Below are 22,268 nucleotides of genomic sequence, written 5' to 3' on the forward strand. Positions count from 1 at the left end.
TTTTAAAAAGAATGTGTGTGTGTGTGTGTGTGTGTGTGTGTGTGTGTGTATGTGTGTGTGTCGGTGTGTGTATGTGTGTGTGTGTGTGTGTGTGTGTGTGTGTGTCGGTGGGTGTGTGTGGGTATGTGGGTGTGTGTGTGGGTGTGTGTGTGTGTGGGTGTGTGTGTGTGTGGGTGGGTGTGTGTGGGTGTGTGTGTGTCGGTGTGTGTGTGTGTGTGTGTGTGTGTGTGTGTGTGTGTGCATGCACATACACATGCCAGATGACAGCATTAGTTGTCAATGCTATTCTTTTCTTTGTTTGAGACAGTTCTCTCTCTCCTTGTTTTCACTTTGTACGCCAGGCAAGCTAGCTGGCCCAAACTCTTCCACGTACTCTTCCGTGTCTACATTTTATGTTTCAGTAGGAGCGCTGAGATCACAGACACTCACTCACTATAGCAGGCGGCTATTGATGCAAGTTCTTTGATTTTGAACTCAGGTCTTCTAGCTTGCACAGCAAGCTCTTTACTCACCAAGCCATCTTTCATACTCCTCAGAGAGACTGTCTCATTTCTCCACTGATAATGTGAAGGTAACGTATACCCAACCAAAACAGAAGGTTGAGAAGGTGGCGTCTGGGTGAGCCGGGTACTGAGCAGGTAGGCTACAGACAGAGAAGTATCTCCGTGTAAGGATGCAGGAAGTGATGTGAAAGGCCTGGAATTATTACAAAGCTTCCCATGTCGCAGTGGGCAGCATCACAGCCTCTAATCCATCTTTAATAAGGAGACGGACATTGAAAGGAACCTAGAGAAAGCAGTGTAGGAGCTACCACCCTGCAGGACCAGCAGCATTCCATAAAGCAGTAATGGGGGAAGAAATGGAAAAAAACCTACAAGATAGTTATTTCTGATTTCACTACACCTAATTTCAGTTGGAGGTCTGATATTCCATTTGAAATATCTCAGAGAGACAGGAGTCCACTCCGATTTATTTCTGCTCCCCTCAAATATGGAAAAAGGCTACCATGAACTTCAATTCTGCTACCATATTTTAAATCTAGTCATATGATTTATACTCAAGGACATGTTCTTTTGTGTTATAGCGGCTTCTCATGACCTCTGAGCTGACCCCCAGCAATCGGAAGAGGAAAGGGAAAGAAAGTGTCTGCCTGGCCATGCAGAGTGATTTCCACCCAGCTTTTGATCTGGCCCAACTAATAGAAGCCTTGTCAAGGGCTAACACAAGAGGTTCACTGTGTCTAATGCAGAGAACAGAGCTCCAAATGGTCTTAAATTAATGCCTGTTCACCTTCATGCCTGACTTTGAACTTAATGGCATCAGTGTGCAAAGAAGGCAGGATGAGGTGGTCTCACATCATTATCTGAAACCCAAGCTTGTAGAAAAAGGTCCAGTTTTAAGCTCATTAAGGGATACTGCTGAATACTCTAGAATATCAAATTAACCACTAAAAACCTTTGAAAGTTGAGTTGAAAAAACTGGGACATTTTCTCAAGCCTTTAGAGATTTCATTTTTGAAGTGAATACAACCCGGAGCTTTTCAGTTCTCCCTCCGCCATGGTGAAGAGGACATTAAAGGCCTTTGCTTACTTACAGCAAATCTAAAGGGTTCCTTTGGAGAAGAATTTCTATGGCAGTAGCTATAGACTAAGAACAGTGACCCAAGTGTGAGACTCATGAGATGCAGTGTGTAGCCACTGGTGGGTGAAATGGAACGGCCTGTTCTGACTCATCATTTGATTATGCTAGCCCAACATAGATGCTCTCTGAGAGACTCCACCCAGCGGGGGATCAGGACAGATACTGGGACTCAAAGCCAGACTCTGGATGGAGTGCTGAGAGTTGTAAGGAAGAGTGTGTGGGGGTGGGGTGGAGGTTGGAAGGACCCAAAGAGTTCAGGAGCTCTGCAAGGAGACCATCAAGGCTGGCAGATCTGGACCCAGGGGGCCCTGCACAAACTGATGCACCAACCAAGGATGATGCACGCAGTGAACCCAGACCTTGTTCAGATGTAGCCAACGGACAGCTCATGCTCCTGTGGGTGGTGGGAGGGACTACCTCTGACCCTCTGACATGCACTCTGCTGCCCATGATTTGAACACTGCCCCTTGGCAGGGTGGCCTTGTGGGCCACACAGAGGAAGGGGATGCAAGCCTCCCTAATAGGCTGAGGTCAGATGGTTGGGGAGGAGGGCTCCCCTGCCAGAGGTCTAGGGGAGGGGAATAGGGCAAAAGAGGGAGGGAGGGTGGAGGTGGGAAAATAAGAGTAAGGGGATTCCCTCTCCAAGGGGCTGACTGTGCCCTTTCCAGGAATGTAGTAACTTGCAAGAAAATTGGGCATGCCTGAATCTCTGTTGAACAAGGGATACTTATTTCCTTGGCCTGCCTTTGGCTGCCTACATGTAGGCCTAGTTAATCAGGATAGAGTATATCCTCTATTGGCTAATAATACCTTTCTTGACCTAGGCCAGAGGCATTGATGTATAGCAGGTCTCTTTAATCATCAATTATGACCTTCCCATCAACAGGGAAAACTATATCCACAGAATTAGTCGAGGTGGTCAGTTTGGCCGTAAGGGTGTGGCTATTAACATGGTGACAGAAGAAGACAAGAGGACTCTTTGAGACACTGAGATTTTTCTACAACACCTCTATTGAAGAAATGCCTCTCAGTGTTTCTGACCTCATTTGAGGGTATGTTCTGCTGCCTGGCCCTAGCCAGGTATCAGTCCTGGGGGGGCTGAGGAACAGCTGGAGGGGGGAGGGACAGGAGTCAAGGGATGGGCATCGTGTTCTTTTGTTTTTCCTTCTCTTTTTGAATAAATGTCACTTTTTGAGGCAAAAAAAAAAAAAAAAAAAAAGACCAAGGGAATAATAATTGTGATGTAATGTAAATGAAATTATAATAAATAAATAAATAAATAAGAAAAATAAAATGAAAAAACCCATAATTTACAAATTAAAAAAATAGTTAGGTGGATCTGTGGAATTCCCTGGCAAGCCAGTCTAGCTGAATTTGTGAGCTCAAGAATGAGAGACCCTGTCTCTCAGTAGTTTCTCAGTGGAGAAACAACTGAGGGGCACAAACACACACACACACACACACACACACACACACACACACACACATGCACGAATGAGCGCACGCACACACATACTAACAATCAACATACATACTAGTGAGTAAGGCAAATGAACTGTTTTGCAATTTGAGGCTGAATATTGCTAAAAGGAAGAAATTTTCTCTTACATAACTTAATGACAGAAGAATGTGACTTGAAGGCAGCAAAATACATGTTCAAATTTTACCTTTGTTGTCACCAGTTATGGAACTTTGAGGAATCTTCTGAGTATTGCTTCAATAGTCTGCAAAGCACAGCATTACTCTGAGAGATGAACTAATTTCCTTAATTAATATTACATTTATGGGACATATTATATTCGTGACATATGGTAACAGCTCTTGATTTTTATCTATTACTAGAGATCAGCATTGAGGAAAATAACCCTGATGCCAGGCTCCCTTTTTCATCCATTTCTTTACATGGACAAGGTATCAGAACAGTCATTGGCTATGTTGACTTTTATGCATTATTTTAGAAAGAACTGAGATTTCATTTGATTGAGAATTATGGTGAAAGTTTGTGCTTCTTCCATTATATGATTGAATTAAAATGTTTTTTATTCGTTGAGATTATAACGACATTATTTGCCCCTTCCCTTTCCTCCCCTTCAAGCTACACTCCCTTGCTGTCTTCCAAATTCCTGGCCTCTTTTCTTCTCATTAGATGTTGTTATATACACATCTCTCTATATATACATTGCCGGTGCGCACGAAATTCAGCCTCACAGGTCTTTAGGTGCTGTGCTGACTCTTCCACCCAGGTTTTCCTCTGACGATAGCCACCTCCATGGGGCTACACTATGTTATAAACTGACCCTGCCCGGAAGCAGGCGTGCTTTTAGACAGACGCAGGAGAGTGGGAGGTTTGATCGCTTAGGTTGCACTTTTGAATCTTTCAGGTAGAAATTCCAGGCTGTCTCTACTCGACACCCATTTATTCTGATGATGGTATTTTAATGAAATGTATGGTTTTGAAGGGTAAAATAGATATGAAAGACAAAGAAAATGAGCCGGGTTAGTTCTCACAGCATGGAAACTGAGGCTGGTGAGAAACAGTGATAAATGAGCAGTCCTGAAAATTCCTGAAAATTTGAGAGTGGCCTATTTGTTCATCTGCAGGCAAGATCTTTCCATAGAAGAGGGAAAGAAAAGAGTTAACATTTGTTTAACACCACCCCTTGTCACACATAATGCCCCGCATTTTCTGTCTTATCTGCTCCTCACAAAATCTCCAGACGTTCTGAGTTTTGCTCCTTAATTTTCATGAGAGGATAGCTGGCTTCTAAAATTTACAGAGCTAGGTAAGATCATAGTGTATAATAGTGGAATAAATGGCTGCTTTAATCATGGTACCGTGCTGTGGCTGTGTTTGTAGTGGGGTGCTACCTCCATTAGTAACATGACCCCTTATGGTGAGCATCATTGATGTTTAGTTCTGAGCTGGAAAGCAAGGTTGTATGTTAACAGTTCTGTTTTAAAGACACTCTTTTACCCACTCCCATGGATTGCACAACCACTACACCACAGCCAGTCACATTCACAAACACCCATCTTTATAGAAACAGAATTTTCTAAACAGAAAGACTTCCTTTAATTTTTTTCCTTCTTAAATAGTGGCTATCACAGATGCAGAAATCGACACTGTCAATCCGTTAAAAGAATGATGCTTAGCAGCTTTGGTTGTCTCCCGGTGAAAAGTACCCAGTCCAGCAGAAACTCAAACTGAGTATTAGATTCATTGTGTCTTTAACAGCACAGGAAAATTGCCTCGCAACAGCAGGGGGACCCAGTAGCTCTGGTTCTTATTTGGCGTTGAAACAGGAGCTTTGCTGTGCCCACACGTGGTTAAGGATGCAACAGTTCAACTGGGCTTAACGAAAAGTGGAACAGCAGACAAATGAGATAACAGGAAAGCACATGGATTTTAATCACAATAAACTCTAAAAAAAATGTAAATTTCCCTATTGCTCCTCGCTCTACTGTACTGCCATGTGTACTCCAGGGGATGATCCAGCCTGCCCTGCTCCCGGGCCATCTTGTCTTCAACCAGTTCTAGTGATAGGTTTTAACAGAATACTCAAGTGACATAGCATCCGGGCCTCTTAGTGCAGTTTCCATCCTGTGCTGCACTTCCGGTGCTCTGCTTCCTGGGATGTGGACTTTACTTCCTTGCCAGGCAGTTTTCTGGATTCCCTAAGTTGCGTTAAAGAGAATTTCCCCACTTGAGCCTAAAGTAAAACCTGGTTGTCTAGGCCTATCCTGGTTCTTACACTGAAAATCCCAGATCTCAGAAAACTGTACCATCACAGGCACCCTGGAACAGTCACTGTACAAACTCCATCTTAAAGGCTGATACCAGAAATTCTGATTGTTTCTTGCTGAATTTGAATCCTCAAACTAAATTACTACAATTCTCTGGTTATTGATGGGTGTGTTAATAAATTAAATTTCGAGTACCAGCTGCTAGCTGTCCTAATGCCATGTTTCTGATGAGCAAACAACCTACATCCTTTGAGCATGAATTGTAATGACTAAAATTTCATTCCACTCAAAGGTTCTGTTAATAACAGACATTTGGAGAGGTTGTCGTTTGTACAACGAGATGGAAGAAGTAGAGAAGACTTTAGTCTCACTATACCAGTGTGAACGTTTAATTTTGTGGGAAGTCATTCTCTGCTGCTGTTGGTTTCCATTGGTCTGAAGGTGCCGACAACTACCAATATGGCAGGTATAAGCCACACCTGCTCCTGGGCATGCGAAATCACTAACCTTTTGCAAGAGTTTTGTATAAGGGTGTTTTCCAACGGTCCTTTTGTTGTTATCATTTGTGATGAAACATTCAAATAACCCTAGAAATTGAGATGAAAATATTGTTATGATTTATGGAACTAGTGAGGACTGGATTTAATGTACTATTCTAAGTTGGCTAAAATTTACTTTGGCTATTAAAAAAGGTCAGTTTTAATCTAATGGTCCTCTTAACAGTTTGCATCAAATGTAGAATCAGATCCTTTAAAGCAAAAAGAAGACATTTCAGTTTAATGAGGAACTTGAGAACAGAATAAAGAGTGAGAGCGAGAGAGAGAGAGAGAGAGAGAGAGAGAGAGAGAGAGAGAGAGAGAGAGAGGGAGAGAGAGAAAGGAGAAAGACTGACTAATGAAGTGTTTTCCAGAATTTCTTAAATGGGCAAAACAAATTTCCCTCAATTAGCTTATATCAAGGTAATTATCCTTTAAGAATATATATTGTGAAAGTCATACCCCACTCTCCACTCAACTGTGGAGAATGTTCTGACCATTGGCTAGATCTGGGTAGGGGTTTGAAGTTTACGGCCTGTATTGTCCTTGGCTGGTGCCATAGTTTGAGTGGGACCCCTTGGCCCAAATCTGCCTATCATAATGTTCTACTTGTAGGTTTCTAGGACCCTCTGGATCCTTCTACTTTGCTATTCTCCCATGCTTCTCTCATCTAGAGTCCCAATAGGATGTCCTCTCCTCTGTCCCAGTTTCACTCAGAGGAAGGATAGCAGGCAACCAAGAAGAGACTTGATACCCTATGAGCATATAAAGGGGGAGGAAGTCCCCCTCAGTCACAGTCATAGGGGAGGGGAGTAAGGGGAAAATGGGAGGGAGGGAGGAATGGGAGGATACAAGGGATGGGATAACCATTGAGATGTAACAAGAATAAATTAATAAAAAAATAATAATAAAATTAAATTAAATAAAAAAGAATATATATTGTATGAAAATCTCCAAAAACTTATGAAAATAATGTACAAATAAGAATTTCAAATAAAGAACAAATTGCAGTTGGATACAATTCTAAGCCTTTAAAGAATTTAGCCCTTGTTCCTCCCAGACATGTGCCTTCCTTCACTGCAGGGTGATGAGCATGTTATGAAAGAGCTCACATGTGATTCAGTTAATAAGAAAATACACATTTTTGCTTTAGAAATGGTAGCTTGTGATGCTCCACTGGCAGGGTCTGTCCTGAGAGTTCCTGGTCACCAGAGAGAGTTGGCCAATAAATCACAAAAAGAAGCTGACTGAACCAAGTGGCTGTCATCTGGTAGAGCCTGCCTAAAAATCCTTTGACATAAGCTCTTACCATGTCTGGTACTGGAGAAAGCCTGGACTTTAGCACCAGACCCCTGTCTTTATAGGAAGCTTTAGGCAAAAACACTTTTAACTCCTTGATTCTTGTTCTCAGGTGTGAAATAAAGCCTCTCTCTTGGAGTTGAGCTGAGCATCGGATGAGATAATGTCTGAGAAAGTACTTTGTAAACTCTTAAATGCTACACAAAGGTTAACTGTTTGCCCACACTGTGGCTCATAATTGCACGTGCTTAGGTATTCTATGAGTCACTGTGTCCTCTCCAAAACCCAACGCTGAGGAAGTTTGTGTGACACAGATATTAGTTCTCTCTCTAGATACAGGCGTTATAAAAGGTTAGCACTGTATTAAGTAATAGATCTGTTATTGTCCCACTAAATTATTCATGATTATGGGTCCAGTGAATGATTCGTTTGATTGAAATCATCATCAGGTATTCTCAGGGCTCTAGGGAGGAAGCTGACAGAGTGACACAAGCTACCTTCAATGACTCTGCTACCACTACACATTAGAAAAAACGATTTATGGATTCACTGTTAAAAAAAAAAAAGGCATCAAGTCCTCATCTGGATTTTTAAAGAAACCATCCCTTCTTTGAAGTAATTGTGCTTCTAACGCATCAAAGCTTTTCAGAAAAAGTTTGGGAACAATGAATGACTTCAACCATTTTCTGGATGTGTTTTTGAAAAGGGGAAAGATTTATTTCTTTTCACAGAAAAGGGTGTATCTAGTTGTTGTTGTTAGATGAATGGATGAGTGGACGGGCATGGATCACTCATTCCAGGAGCTGCTGGAGAGGTTTTTGCTGAACCTCCTACCAGGAAGTGGCTGTCTCCATGTCTACCCGTGACTTCTATACCACAGCCATGAGAAATATGCTTGGATATCCCATCATCTTCTCAAACTGCTCATCCTCGTCTTCATTTTCATCTTCCTCTTTTGCTTCCTCCATCACAACCAGATCCATCCCCATCATCACTCTTTCTATCTTTCCTCCTGAGGAAATATAAATAAAAGTATCTGCACACACACACACACACACACACACACACACACATACACACACACATATGTCCTGACTTTAGTCCACTGAAAACTTCTCTAGTTGGCCCCGGCTTTCACCACGTCTCCTTGTCACCATCTTTTATATGTGAAGTGCCATGATGACTCTGCAGCAGTCTGCACCATCAGTGTTTCTCCTGTGAAGAGCAAAGGCTCACAACTGCATGCTACATCCAGGTGTTCCAGGTGTAGTCCCTTTGTCACATTTGCTGGGGTTCTGTGTCCCTGCTGACCAGGCTTTGCCTGCTGAGCCACCAGCCTGCTCTTTCTTTCAACTCTCACTGTCTAAACTCCTCAGGGTAGAGCATTCCCTTACAAGAGACTTGGAAAGCCCAGAGTCAAGGCAAGCTATTTACTGTTTGAAAACTTGAAGCTTCCAAACTTTGGCTTCAATTTGGGGGTCTTTCTGCTTATCAGAGCCTCACTTTTGCATTGTATAAAAAGCAGGCACCTCTGGGAGGGAAATGAAGTAGGCCGTTTCTATTGTGGTGGGAAAAGCAGGAACCTCAGCATCTGCATCTGAAACACTGAGTTTGAGGGCCTGAGGAAGTGGAAGTTGGCATGGCATTACCATTAATTATTCATCATTCTCAATGACATAAGAGAAATAGCATATCTACTTCGGATATTCTGAAGATGTAGCAGAATTTGTGTGTTCATGACTATTATCAGAGGAAGTTCAGTGAAGGAGCAGGGGGAAGGTAGAGTTAGGACTAAAAATTACATTAGAGACTGCAGAGCTGGAGGTTATTAATCCAGACGATAGCTTAGTTTGTCTATACCTGTATATGAATATCATAACAAGAAGTACAGTTAATTTTGGTGTGTTTAAGATGTTTATATATATTCAGCAATGATGGTATAACAAATTAATTCAAGAAACAAAATTTTGTAGGTTGTGTTGGTTAATAATTGTGTTCTAAGCTGGGCATTGTAGCACATGCCTATAATTCCAGTTCCAGAGAGTCAGAGACAAGAAGAGAGTTTAAGTCTAGCCTGACGTATATAGTGAAACCATATATTCTCACAAAATTCAACTGTGTTTTTACTTCAATACCATTGGGAGTGACCGAAATGGATAGGATAGCATTACACACACACACACACACACACACACATACGTATATACATATTACATGTATATGTAATATATATGCACATGTGTGTGTGTGTGCAGCTAGTAGCAGAGTTTTTCAAAAATGGGAGTGTTATCATTCTTTTCTTTCCCTGATTTCAGTAATTTAAATGCAATTATTTACATAAATTAAAATCAAAGAATATCTGTGTGCTGTCTTGATTTGGTTTATGGCAACTCTAAAAAATACTTGAGAGGTAGAAGAAAAAAATCTTGGATAGGTTTCATAGTGTTGGAAGATGCTATGTGTACTGCTAGGGGGAAAGCAACCAATAGTCTTACCCATCTGTGGATCCTGCCAGCTATAACAACAACATGCCTGGCAAAATTGCCTGCTGGTACAATGGTGACAAATGCATGATGGGAGTCACCAACCACTATATGATTGGATTTAGGGCCCACTGCAGAGGAGGGAACTCATGCCTGGTACTGTTAACTGGGTCTAAAACCAATAGCTGGATATGTCATAGGCTGTGGGGGAAAAGCTGAAAACTTTTATTCTACTAAATGAATATAAGAATAAGCATCCTCCTAAGTTTGTGTCTTTAAATGTAGAGAGCAATGCACCTCTTTGCCCTCATCAAAGAAGCTTCTTTTTGCAGTAGGTGGTAATTAGTACCAAAACCTATGGTTAGTCAACATGCAGAAAATAAAAGACTGGCATGCTTAGCTTTGCATTGGCTATTTATATGGCAGCTCTCCACCCACGGTACAGGGACCATCACAGAGCGGGGAGCAAAGGGATGGCAAAAGCTGGAGTGGGCATCTTCAGTATTTGCCAGACATGACAGGACCATTTCACCCTCAAACGCACAACGGCTAAGATTACCTGTACAAGACCTGTGCAAGATCAAGCCAGCACAAATCTCAGTGCAGATAGGAGATGGGATCATGAAATCGAGCCTCTAGCTCATGAGGCCATGGACGGATTCTTGGAGTGAGTCAGATTTCTTCAGAAAAAATGGCCCCTGCTAAGTTACCCATGCTCCAGTAATGACTTTACACCCGTGCGCATACAAGTAGCACCAAGTTCAGTAGGTTTAAAAAGAGATCAGGTTAAGTTAAGAGAGAAAACTGGTAGGGGGAAGAGGGGAAAGAATTGGAGAGCAAGTAAGAGGTGGATTTGATCAAAGCACATTATATGCATGGACGACAAATTCAATTGATAAAGGAGTAAATGGGGGTTTTGTTGTGCTCATCATCAGCTGGGCGTAGAGTTTGGAAGAAGACAGTGTACAGGTAAATGTCTCCAGCCCCCCACTCCTAATCTCCCTCTATCACCCGTGTATAATGACACAGAGAGACAAATGGCCTGGCCGCCTGTTTAAGTGGGAAAGTGTGTGGAATTCTAGAGTCACAAAGCGGGAGAATTTATTTGCAGTCATTTTTTTCTACAAAATATTATTTGCTTTCAAAGATACAAACTCAGTTTGAAAATTTTGCAACATGCATCTGTTGCATAAACTGAATTCCAGAGAAGGAGAATACTAATATAGAGCTGAATAAATCTGCAAAACTTGGAAACTCTGCTGTTGCTATTCTTGCTCCATTTTTGGATTTGAATTTTTTTTTATATAGTTCTTAAGGGGAAAAAAGAAACCTTAAAAACGTCTGTAACTTGTGTTGCATTCCACTGGGCTCCCGTCTTCTGCGATTACTGTTCCCGTGATTCTGCATAGATGGTCTCTCACTTATAATGGTTTGACTTACAGTGTCATTCCTGGCTAACAGATGATGCTAGGCTGTGTCCACGGCATTTTCAAGCTGAGCTGTAGCCTCGTGTCAGTTGATGAACATCTGGATCCTGTTTCCTAAACATAAATCACGTATCCAAGCGAATTTCCTGAATGTGTTTATTATTCTGTTTTGCATATCCTGTATGAGAAAGACTCAGTATTGGGACTGTCTCACCGATCGGTGCCTATTGATGTCTTCGTAGCTCTTGGAATAGCTTATACATTTTGCATTGGCAATTTCATATTAATAGTCCTTTTGCTAACTTTATAAAGTTGATATATTAGTGAATACATATCTTTCCTTATGTTAAACATTTTAAAATCGCATTTTAATTAGATAGTTGATCACTTGAATTCCAAAAGGGCGAGTATACCTGGTTTAGAAAGACATCTTTGAAGATTGCTTGAAAAACTCTCCAAACATGATGCAACTCTCAAAAAGCTGAGGGCAAGTCTGTGACGCTGAACTACCCGGGGTTTTCATTCTCTCATTGCTTCTAGTTTTGAAACATCTCTTGGGGGTTATAACAACAGTAGAAAATGCCTACCAGTTATTTTCATGTGCGACCAAAAGTCAGAATTTGTTGCATTACTCTTGACTGGGCAGAGGTGTTTTATTAATGTCTTTAAATACAAATACGTATCAATGATCATTTTAAGAAGGCAAAATGTCTTCAATATTTTTCTAATCCATTTTTATCTGTTTACCAGAAAAGAAGTTGCCAATGTATTTGTGGCTACTCAGTTTCTTTCAGGAAAACACAGAGGCTTTGGTTTATTGTGTACCAGGTTGTGACGAGTGAAAGGGCATGCTTGCAGGTAGAACACTCTGCTAACAAGAGAACCGTGTAAGCTAAAGAATCATCAGCAGACTGTAGTTAAGGTGAAGGATTATGCACATGTGAGTCAGGAGTCCCTCAACTGAACCGGTTTTAACAGATCTCTTTTGAGAAAATATCTACAAACAAATAAATCTAGTCTAATACTTTGCCTGTTTTTAAATTTACATTTCAGTTTAGGTTTTCTTTTTCCTTTTCGTGTTAATCTTCAAGAACGAACAAGACAAGAAAAGATGCTGTCTCCTTGGAGGATTAGCTTGGCACTCCTGCATCCTCCCTTTCTTTGCTGACTCCCCAGAATCAGCATGTCTCATCACCATTAGAGCCCTTAGCAGATTGTCTTTAAATCTGTTCACCTGTCTTCCTTGTGGCTACACGCGCTTTGCAAGGTGACCCTGCTTCCTCTGGTTGACCTGGGCGTTTGAACTAGAATAGCGCCTGGCCATTCATGAAGGTATGCATAAACTGTATGCATGAACACTATGCATAAACTGCTCCCTTTGTTTTAAGTAACTGGGAACTCTGTCCTTTTGGAATAATTCAGATGAAAGTCAGATAAGCTTTGGGGTAGCTGTCTCATCCAAACAGCTAAGTTGCTAGTGGGGGTGAACCTGGAGAGGCTGCCTTCCACCTAGGCTGTGATGGCGGGAGGATTGCTTTTACAGATTTCCTCACCTCTCCAGCCTAGCATAAATGTTTCTAGTTAACAGCATTGGCTACGCCCATTTCTTACCTTCTCAGCCTTGAGCTTTCAGTATACTGTACAGAGGAACTCCAGATGAGAAAAAGGATTGGGAGAGAGTAGATGAGAGGGACAAGAAAGGAAGAGTCAACAAATTAATTCTCTTTTCACATCAGCCCAGTGTTATTATAAGCCTTGGGGCCATGGGAGAGGTGGGGGCGTTAACATTTGTAAATGTTTATCTTTACAACTGAGTTCAAGTGTTATTAGTTATGGAGCAAAGCAAATAACAACCCGTGAGTGGATTCCCATGACAACCGACCCTTGAACTCCTCCTTGTCACTTTCAAACACTTCTAATTGGAGATCAGGGAAGTTCTAGGAGGCCAGGAAATTATTTCTCCAGTTCCTGTTTTCTTCTATCAACCAAGACTCTTGACAAGAGCAAAGAAAAACTGTCACTTGCTGCTTGCCCTTTCCTGGGGCTAGGCTGTGGGAGTGCTGATGCAATTAATTTGATAATATTATGCCATGACATTGTGTCAATATGCGATGATGTGTTGTGACGGCACAGCGTCATCACGTGGTGACGCAACATCATGACGTAAGACATCACATCGCCAATTAAAGAGGTGACTCCACAGGGTTTTAGAACTGAGCAACTACTGTTTAATTAAGGCTGGGCTCTAGACCTGAGGGAGTGTGGGATCTCAACTGTAAGATACAGGTCAGAAAAATGTTTCTGTGCATGTTGTAAATCATTCCTAAGAAATTACAGTCTCTAGTCTTACAAGGCAGCTTTAGAAATCAAAATATAATTCATTTAGTAGACTGCTACTATCACAGGGGGTCACTGTGCGCATTATTTTCTGTGGAATACAGGCTGGTGCTAAATTTAAATCTAACCTCACAATGAGATTTAGAAAATATAATCTATTCTTAATTTACATATTTGTTAAAATTATTTAGTGCCTTATAGAACTCCATGTAAAATGATTTATAATTGAAATTACTCTGTAACTAATAATTTTATATGCACATATTTCATAATAATAGTAATGATAATAATCTTGCACTAAGAGTCTAATAATATGAAAATGTTAAAACAGAGAAATGATTTGTGAATATAGTTTCTGTGTGTGTCTATGTGTTGTGATCCTGGTTCCATTTTGTATCTTGATTTTACTAGTTTGAAAATGAGGATAATGCATTTTCCCTGACTTCCCATAGGGATATTGTGTGTTCAAATTACGGGATGTAAATGTTATTTGCTCTTTCAAACAAATGTTATGTAAACTTAGGGTAATATTCAATATTTTCTCCAGAGCTATGTAGGCTCTACTTATGAACTTGACATCAAACGGAGAAAACGTAGTTAAGCTAGAACTCGGGTGGCTTTTGTATTTGATATTTCACCTTTGTGTTTCTTCCCCTGATTGCTTCGGCATCAGCTTTGTTTTCAGAAACAAAGCAGCTGCTAAAGTGAAGAGAGTAACCTCACAGGAGATTCTGTTTGTGATGTTCCTGGGCTGTGCTGCTCCTCTGTCCTGAAGGAAGGTGTGCGCCTCAGTGACGACAGGGACTTTGCAAGGCCCCTTAGGGAGAGGAGAGGCGAAAAGGCTCGGAGTCGCCTTACTCAACAACACAGGTTGCTCCAGCAGCTTGTAGTCTGGAGAATAAGAGACTTTTGATTTTCTGTGGTGAAATGAGGAGATTGCCCTGTTGTTGTTTTAACATTCACATACGCGTCAATGCTCCTTCTGCAACTCAGTAAGGATGTACCAAAATTTCACGTCTTCTGGAAGTGACACATGACTTTTTGATGGAGTTTGAAATGGTGGCTGATTACTTTTGACGACTGAAGCTCCGTTGGCTGCTGGCGGCTCACATCTGCAGCAGAGAGAAACAATTAGTGGATTTGTGAATTTCCTTTGATTTATAGATTACTCAAGTGAAGTAATTCTTTATTCCTATAACCAACAGGCTGTAGCTTGATTAGAGAATATTGTAGCTCATTAATAAACATAACTATTCTTAGATGTTATCAGTAGCTTGCCTTTCTGTGTCTTAGTGACTGCTTGTTTGTCTCCAGACATCATGTTCAGGGTCCAGAGCTCAAGAAAGTTACAGTTTTTAAGGTGTAGAAAGAAAAACATCAACCTGAGTGTAGATAGCTTCTATACCCAGCCCATATAGCCCATACGCCCTGCCCCCCACCAAGCTCTGCTGATGGTCACACGTCTGGAAGCACTTAATTCTACATGCTGACCCAGAGTTCCTAGGATTTAAGACTAGCTACCATGTGCTCTAACTTACCTATAAAGTAAGTTTCAGCTGAGTTATAGTACCTTCATCTCTCTCTAGATGATAATCACTTTTCTTTCTTGCTGGAAACAATCTATGTTTATTTCTCACTTAGCTATATTCAAGACAACCCAAAGCAGCAAATCTAAAAGTTTCCTTAAATTATATGAATCAGTGAGGCCTTATTCTAATGCTTTGGGATTCTGGGTTCAAATGAAAGCTCTTAATATACTTCCATGATCTTCAAGTTTTTGGAATATTTAGAATGAGCAGTCCTAATAAGATTTTATGACTGCTAGTTCTACCTGACCTGGTGAAGGAGTTAGGAGACTGAGAATATTTGTTCATATGGAAATCATAATCCAATTATGTTTAATGATAATGTTTTCTTGATTGAAGATGTAAAGGCAAACTTTTTTCTCTACGAATCTTGGTTATACTAACAGTTTACTTTGTAAACATTTCCTTCTCCTGAGAGAAAATTGGCTTTAATCCTATTCATTCTACATTGAGAAGAACGCTGTTGTATGTGTTTGTTCCATGTTTGAGTAGCAAGGGATGGCAGATTAAGTTTCAAACCATTGCATGTGGAGTGTTGGCAGTGTGGATGGACCTCTCTCCTCTGGGCTGGCAAAGGAACTCAACACGAGTTCAGGCAAAGACCCACTGATGTCTGCCTGATTCTCCCACGTAACACCCCAGCAGTGACTGTGGATTGTGTGTGCACCTAATACGGAGAAACTCAGCTTCTTATGTCTTTGGCATACATTTTTATCTTGTGTCATTTACCTCTTTAGCTTCTTCAGAATGAGACTATTTTTATTCTTTGGACAATTTAAGATACTTGGAGATAGCTGTTACGTTCTTGCTCCATTTTCTTTCAGACTAAAGACTCCTTTTAAAATGTCTCTTTACTTGACATTGTGAACTTTGATTTTTTTTTTTTTTTACCATTCTGGTATGAAAAATTGAATGTCTAGTATATTCATTCTTTAAGATTTAATATCAATTTGTATTTTAAATTTCAACCTCAAAGATCTGCAGTGTGGAGTTCAGTTGCCAACACTGACAAGAGCAGGCCTGTGTCTTCACGTCTCCAATACAAGTTTCTTCTTATTGTAACAAAAGGGGGTGCAAGCCTATGGCACAGCCAGACCTTGCTGATTCAGACTGAACTCGTGTTGCCCGACTTTTAATGTCTCTTTCAAAGTAGACACAGGTTTTTGTTAAACATTACATACCTGAGAAGCCTGTCTTTTGAATCCTAAAATTATCTCTGTTAAATTTCAATTTGTTCGGCTTGATCCGTCTCTTCACTCTGTCACATCTATTTTGGTTTATGTGGCGTCTTTATTATCCTACTCAGCTTCTTGTCATCGTTTCCTTTTAGGACTCTGCTGACTATCCAGGCCACTGACCGTGTTTAAGAACATACGACCAGGGGTGAAATCCTGTGGCGTAATCCCTTGTGTAGGTCCTTTTCTTTATCACTAGCCTCCCCCTCTTTCTTCTTTTTCTTTTTCTTTTTTCTTTTTTCTTTTTGGTCAGAGCAGTCTAACTAGTTACCAGTCAGCCTCCCCTTCAGTAACCATTCTTCCATTTCCCTAGTCACATGTGAAAAGCCCCATTAATTTTTTTTTTTCTGTAATCCAAATTGCTGACCACAACACTTGACCATGCGAACAGTGAGGAACACAGGAAGTTATGAAGCTCACATACCTAACAGGTTAAGAACTTTAGTGAAGATAAAATAGGCACATAGGTGAATTACAGCATCAATAATCCATAGATAATAAAAGTTGATTGCACTTACCTAAATGGGAACAAGTCTGAACGGATTCCACTGAGTGTTTCTCATTTGGTGTCCCCATTATTTTAGCTTGAAGTCAGTCTTCTAATCAGTGAGGGAAAATACCGTCATAAAAATGCACATTCCGCATAGGCCGCACACCAGGTCAGACTGAGGACCCAGGGGAGCTTCTGCTGGACAGTTATGACACTATGTATCTTTTGGACCAACCTGTAATAGAGCACAGACTAGAATCTCCAAAGTCCAGGATGGCAATATGCGCCTAAGTTATGGCAGTAACAATGCTAACAGCAGCAGTGGCCGCAACTTAGAGGGCCCTGTCTGGAGCCAGGAACAAATGCGTGAGCTCAAAGCTTCTGTGAAACTCTTCTGATGGCTGTCCTGATGCAAGTGTTCATGAAGCCCTGCCATAGTCACAGCTCAGTCCAGAATCCACCTATGGTAGGACTGGACAACCTGGGAAACACTGAGATCAGCCATCAATTCAGCTTTCCAGCACAATGAAAATGTGAATGATGCGCTCTCCCTTTCTGTTTTCTTTTGAAAAAATAATAAACAGATGTTTGTCATAAAAAAAAATGCACACTAGACCTTTCCCGAGGCAGACTTCAGCAGGAAGTGTAAAGGTCCAGGTAAACGCTGAATCGAGTTAGGAGCTATTGGGGTGATCCACATGAGAGGAGATCTGTAAAGCTCCTTTCCAAGCACTGCCTTTTAGCTATGAACACTGTCATCAAGGTGGGGTAGGGCAAGCTCAGCTACTGATTGGCTTTTGATGCACCGCGATGCTACAGTAGGTAGGAAATAATTACCTTAAGCCTTAAAAGGAGAAATATCCATGAGTACTTAGTATAGTTCATAGCATAATATGAACTTATCAAGTAGACTTACTAATTAATTTTGAATTAATTTACTATTCTGCCATGTGACAGATAGTATAATCCAGAGAAGAATGTGCATTTCCCCCATGCTAAATACAGTAAATACATAATTTATGTAATAACTTTAAAAAAACACTAACACACACTGCATTGAGTCTACAACAAGTAGATACTATTCATTAACATGTTTATTATTTTCCAACAAAACAGTTGAAAATTTAAGCTTAGAATGTCTCCGCAGGGAAGAACACTTGGCTTCTTTGGTTATTACACAGAAACAAGAGATTGCAGATACAGAAGGAGCCTAGAAATAACAAAGCCCACTTTGGACGTCATAGGCTAGGGTATGGCACTAAGAGATGCTGAGTGACTTCAGAAACCTGCTTAGGCCATCTCAGTGCTAATACCAGATTTGATGGATTTTTAAGTGTTTGTATCTAGTTTCCTTCAATAGAGATTTATTGACTTTTGGTCTGTATTGTATATAGTTTTGTTTTTATAATACCTTTTGTTTTCTGAAATGATAGTATAATGGCATCATCTTCCCCTTCCTCCATTCAGACTCCCCCACGTACCCCAGCCCTTGCTCTATGTGCCTTATACTTCTAGCCACTCAGAATGAAATATAGTCTCACACACTACTCTGTTCAAATGCCTAACATGTGTCTGAAACCCTCTAACTTGTGTTACAGTGTCAAACACCACAACTTGAAAAAAAATGCCATTTAAACCTTATCTGCTGATTTTGAGTATGCAAATTGGTGGGAAAATATAGTAAATATCACTGATATACATACGTTATACACATTTGAAATACCTTGTAATAAATTTGTTAGAATTAGTCACCCTTTGTTATGATCTCCATGCTATTGAGATAATGGATGACATTTTAAAGAAGGTCTGAAAATCAACCTGTTTGCTAAGGGAATTTTCCACTGTAAGGTATAACCCAGGGAAGATGAAAACAACCATTTTCTGAAAGTGAGGAGCTAACTGTTCCTTCATGGGCAGCTAGATAGTTGGGTGGGACCACGTCTGGTGCTGGGGGATGTGATTAGGTATAGAGAGACATCGTGGTAACGTTGACTATGACTGCTCAGGAGCTACCTTGTCAAGGAAAGAGCCTCTCCTTCAAGAAAAGGGCACCTTTCAAGTCAAGGTCAGTAGCTTTGTTAATCCCACACCACCTGTCCTTGAACCAAACAGGTTTTTTGTTTAGTTTCGTTTTATTTTTATTCTTTCTGCCTTAAAACACATCTTGGAGCAAAGTTCTGTGATTCCTGTTCTGCAACATGCTATTAGTCCTGTCTCATTTTCCTGGGCCATTGTAAACAAGGGGCGGACAGCTGGACCAGGAGCAAGCGCCCAGGAAATACAGCCCATGAATGGACAGTGGAAGAAAAGACTCTGGGTTTTCAAAAATAGATGAAAGGGAGACAGAGAGGACAAGACACAGACACTGTGGAGGCCTCAGAACTCAGCTTCCTGCTCTGCAAACTACGAAACCAAGGCTTAGAGAGACAATAATATGTATCAATAAAGAGCTGCAACCCCCAACTTGGCTTTTAAGCTCAGGCAATTTGACAGGTTTCAACTAAGGCTTCCCTTATCAATATTTCAATGAGAGATCTCATCAGTTTGAAAGAGCCTAGGATACAATGGAAGAAGCCTATACATCTATCCCTGTCCTCCCCGGGTCACCCCTTAATCATTTTCTGTATTTTCTTCTGATTTTTGAAGAAATAGAATTGATTAAGGCCTGCTTATATGCTTTCCTGCCTTCCTTTCTTTTCAGAGCTAACTGCTTATGATTGGTTTTCTTCCTTATTTTATCTTTATAATTTTACTACGTGAGAGCATAATGGTACCTGATATTTCCAGCACATTATAAATATTATATAAACATAAAAAACTATGAATTCTGACCCCTTTGTTCAACATTATACTCCTGAAGTTTTCCTGCATTCATTTGAACTGGGTGAGATTTCAGAGAACAAATCTACCACAGCCTATGTGGTCTCCTATATCGATAGGTACTTAGATGATTTTTCATTATTAGAAATAGTGGAGTGGTAAATGAATTCATTCTTTTTTATTTTATGTGATTTCTAAGCTGGACAGTAGGAGTGGGAGCCGCTGAGCCCCGGGGCTTGTAGCTTGCAGGCCTTGGCAGCCTCGTGCACTTAGCAGGGTTATAACCTATATGTCACTGCACCAGCAGCACCACCTTGGGTTTGTGCTAAGTGTGGGCAGATGCACTGTTTCCAGAACAGCAGTTTCTAAAACCGTGCCAGGACTCCCTTCCCGGAACTTCTGAGTAAGTGTGTCTATAGTGAGTCCAAAGAACTTGTATTCTAGTAAAAATCACAAATGATGGTAAATGTTCCTGGTCTGGAGAGTCATCAGGGTGTGTGTGTGTGTGTGTGTGTGCAAATGTGTGTGTATGTGCAAATACGTGTGTGCACATGTGTGTGTGTGTTCGTGGGGAGAGAGAAAAAGTTTCATTGTCAGTTTCAAATAAAGATTCAGACATTTTGAAAATATCTTACTATCATTAATATATCACATGATCTAAAGTAATTTAAAATTTAAATAATATGATTCTTTAACAGTTTCAAATGTATAAGTTTTTGTGTGGAAGACAGCATTTATATCATGCCATGATAAGGAGCGCTGTTGACAAAATAGTCAGTTCTGCATTCCCTTTGTGTAAGTAAGCCAGAGGAGGGATTTCAAAAGATGGTTGAAGAGGAAAGTCGTCCTTCTGTCCCCTTCCTCCTCCCCTTGTTACCTTTGTGGAGTCATCAGTAGGTCCAGCGCCTACTCACCAAGGAAGGAAAGGCAAAAGAGGAAATGTTACAACCAAATTTGTGTCAGCCCTCTGCAGAATTGCAACGTCGTTGGGATGTGCTGTGATGGGCACCTCTTTGGGGTGAGCTGTGTCTCTGATGAGGAACACTCCAATTCCTATCTGCTACATTTGAATATAGCTTGAGTATGCCCCTTGAAGACACATGATCTAGATATGTGCATGTATGTGCACATGTACATGTGTGTACACACAAAGATGCACACACAGAGGTAAAGGTTGGAAGCTCGGTCTTTGATACAGGCATTGAGAGATGCACCGTGTCAGTGACAGGGCTGGAACATGAGCAGGCAAGGAGGAGCTGTCCCAGGAAGGGCTGAACTCTGCTTTTATAGAGATAGATTTTACAGGAACAGGTTAGTAATATCAGATTATTATAAAAAAGCAAAATCCCTGGCCTCTGGTTGGTCTTCTGTTTGTTCTTGCCATGCTATAATAATTACCATGCTGCAACTCAGCCAGAGGTCATCAGACATGACAGCCCAGCCTTCACAGTGTGATCTTGGAACCTCTGTTCTTTATTAAAAAAAATAAACAAAACAAAACAAAAAAAATAAAGAAAACAAGCACCAGGATGTGTCACTGCCCACCTCATTGCACCCTGCCGGGGACTTAGCCTTCTCTGGGTAACACAGCCTTCATTACTTCCCCTCCTTCCCTCTGCTGTTCTTAAAAGGTACCTATTTCTTTCCTTTTATAAAAATAGCACCCCTCTTTTATTATCAATAAAAAACCACACTGAAATAAAACCTTGTGCAGATAACAATTCATATTGCTGGGTAGAAGTGGTGTTGAAATGGACCCCACTCTGTCCTTCAGCCCTCAAACGCAGCTGGAGTGAGGTTGTGCCTCTTTCAACTTTTCCATCCAGGGGCTTTGATCTCCTCCAGAAAACGAGCTCCCACTTTTTGCTCACGCCGACATGGGCACACCCCTGACTTGAGTCTATTCACCTTCAGCCACCTCGGCCTCCACCTCTGTCCACGTCACCTCACCCTCCCTTCCACATTGCCTTCTAAGTCATTCTCTCACAGTGGCAGACAAATCTTTAAAGAGAAGAGCAAGGTCTACTTCACTACTGCTAAAAATGGCCCCGGAGTGGCTTCTCTTTGCTTTTAGTGTTAAATACAAATCTTCTTTTGCCTCCAGCATAACCTTGCATGGTAGTTGCCTCGCCTCGCCCTGCTGTATGCACACCATACCACGACCTTTCTTCTTGCTTCTAACCCCGTGGCTTGCTCTTGTACGAAATCCTAGTACGGGTTCTATTACTTGAGAAGAGGTAGAAGAGAGGCCGAGGACATTTTGCAAAGGAACTTGATGGACCCCACTGAGCAGGTACCAACTGCACAAAGACTTGAAGAAGGAGTAGCTGAGCTTGGAGGAGTGTGGAGGAGGCTGGGCAGCTGGGACACATGAAACAGGAGTAGCTGAGCTTGGAGGAGTTTGGAAACCCAACGGAACAGGATGGATTTTTATAGAACCACTCTGTATGCTGCAGGACACAATTTGCATAAGCCACAAGGTCAGTAAGCCCAGAGCAGTCATGAGGGAACACTTTTCATTTCATTTTTTAAAATATTACATTTGTTTACGAAAGGGATGAACACAAACACGCCATTGAGCAAATGCGGAGGTCGGGGTCCGACACTTGGGAGTTGTCTCTTTCCTCCCACCATGATGATTTGGAGATGGAACTCTAATTGCCAGGCTTT

At 41.1% G+C, this 22,268-nt stretch overlaps 1 protein-coding gene and 1 non-coding gene across 2 annotated transcripts in view; both read left to right on the plus strand.

Annotated features, from left to right (window-relative positions):
* Grm8 (glutamate metabotropic receptor 8) overlaps positions 1–22,268 on the plus strand; it is an 845,527-nt gene that overhangs the window by 199,401 nt on the left and 623,858 nt on the right. The gene's annotated exons all lie outside the window — the stretch shown is intronic.
* Positions 2,264–2,403, plus strand: LOC127194982 (small nucleolar RNA SNORA67). Its single transcript, XR_007831352.1, has one exon. It is a non-coding gene; the product is annotated as a small nucleolar RNA SNORA67 (small nucleolar RNA).

This window comes from Acomys russatus, chromosome 10 (genome assembly GCF_903995435.1).
Source record: "Acomys russatus chromosome 10, mAcoRus1.1, whole genome shotgun sequence".
NCBI lineage: Eukaryota > Metazoa > Chordata > Mammalia > Rodentia > Muridae > Acomys > Acomys russatus.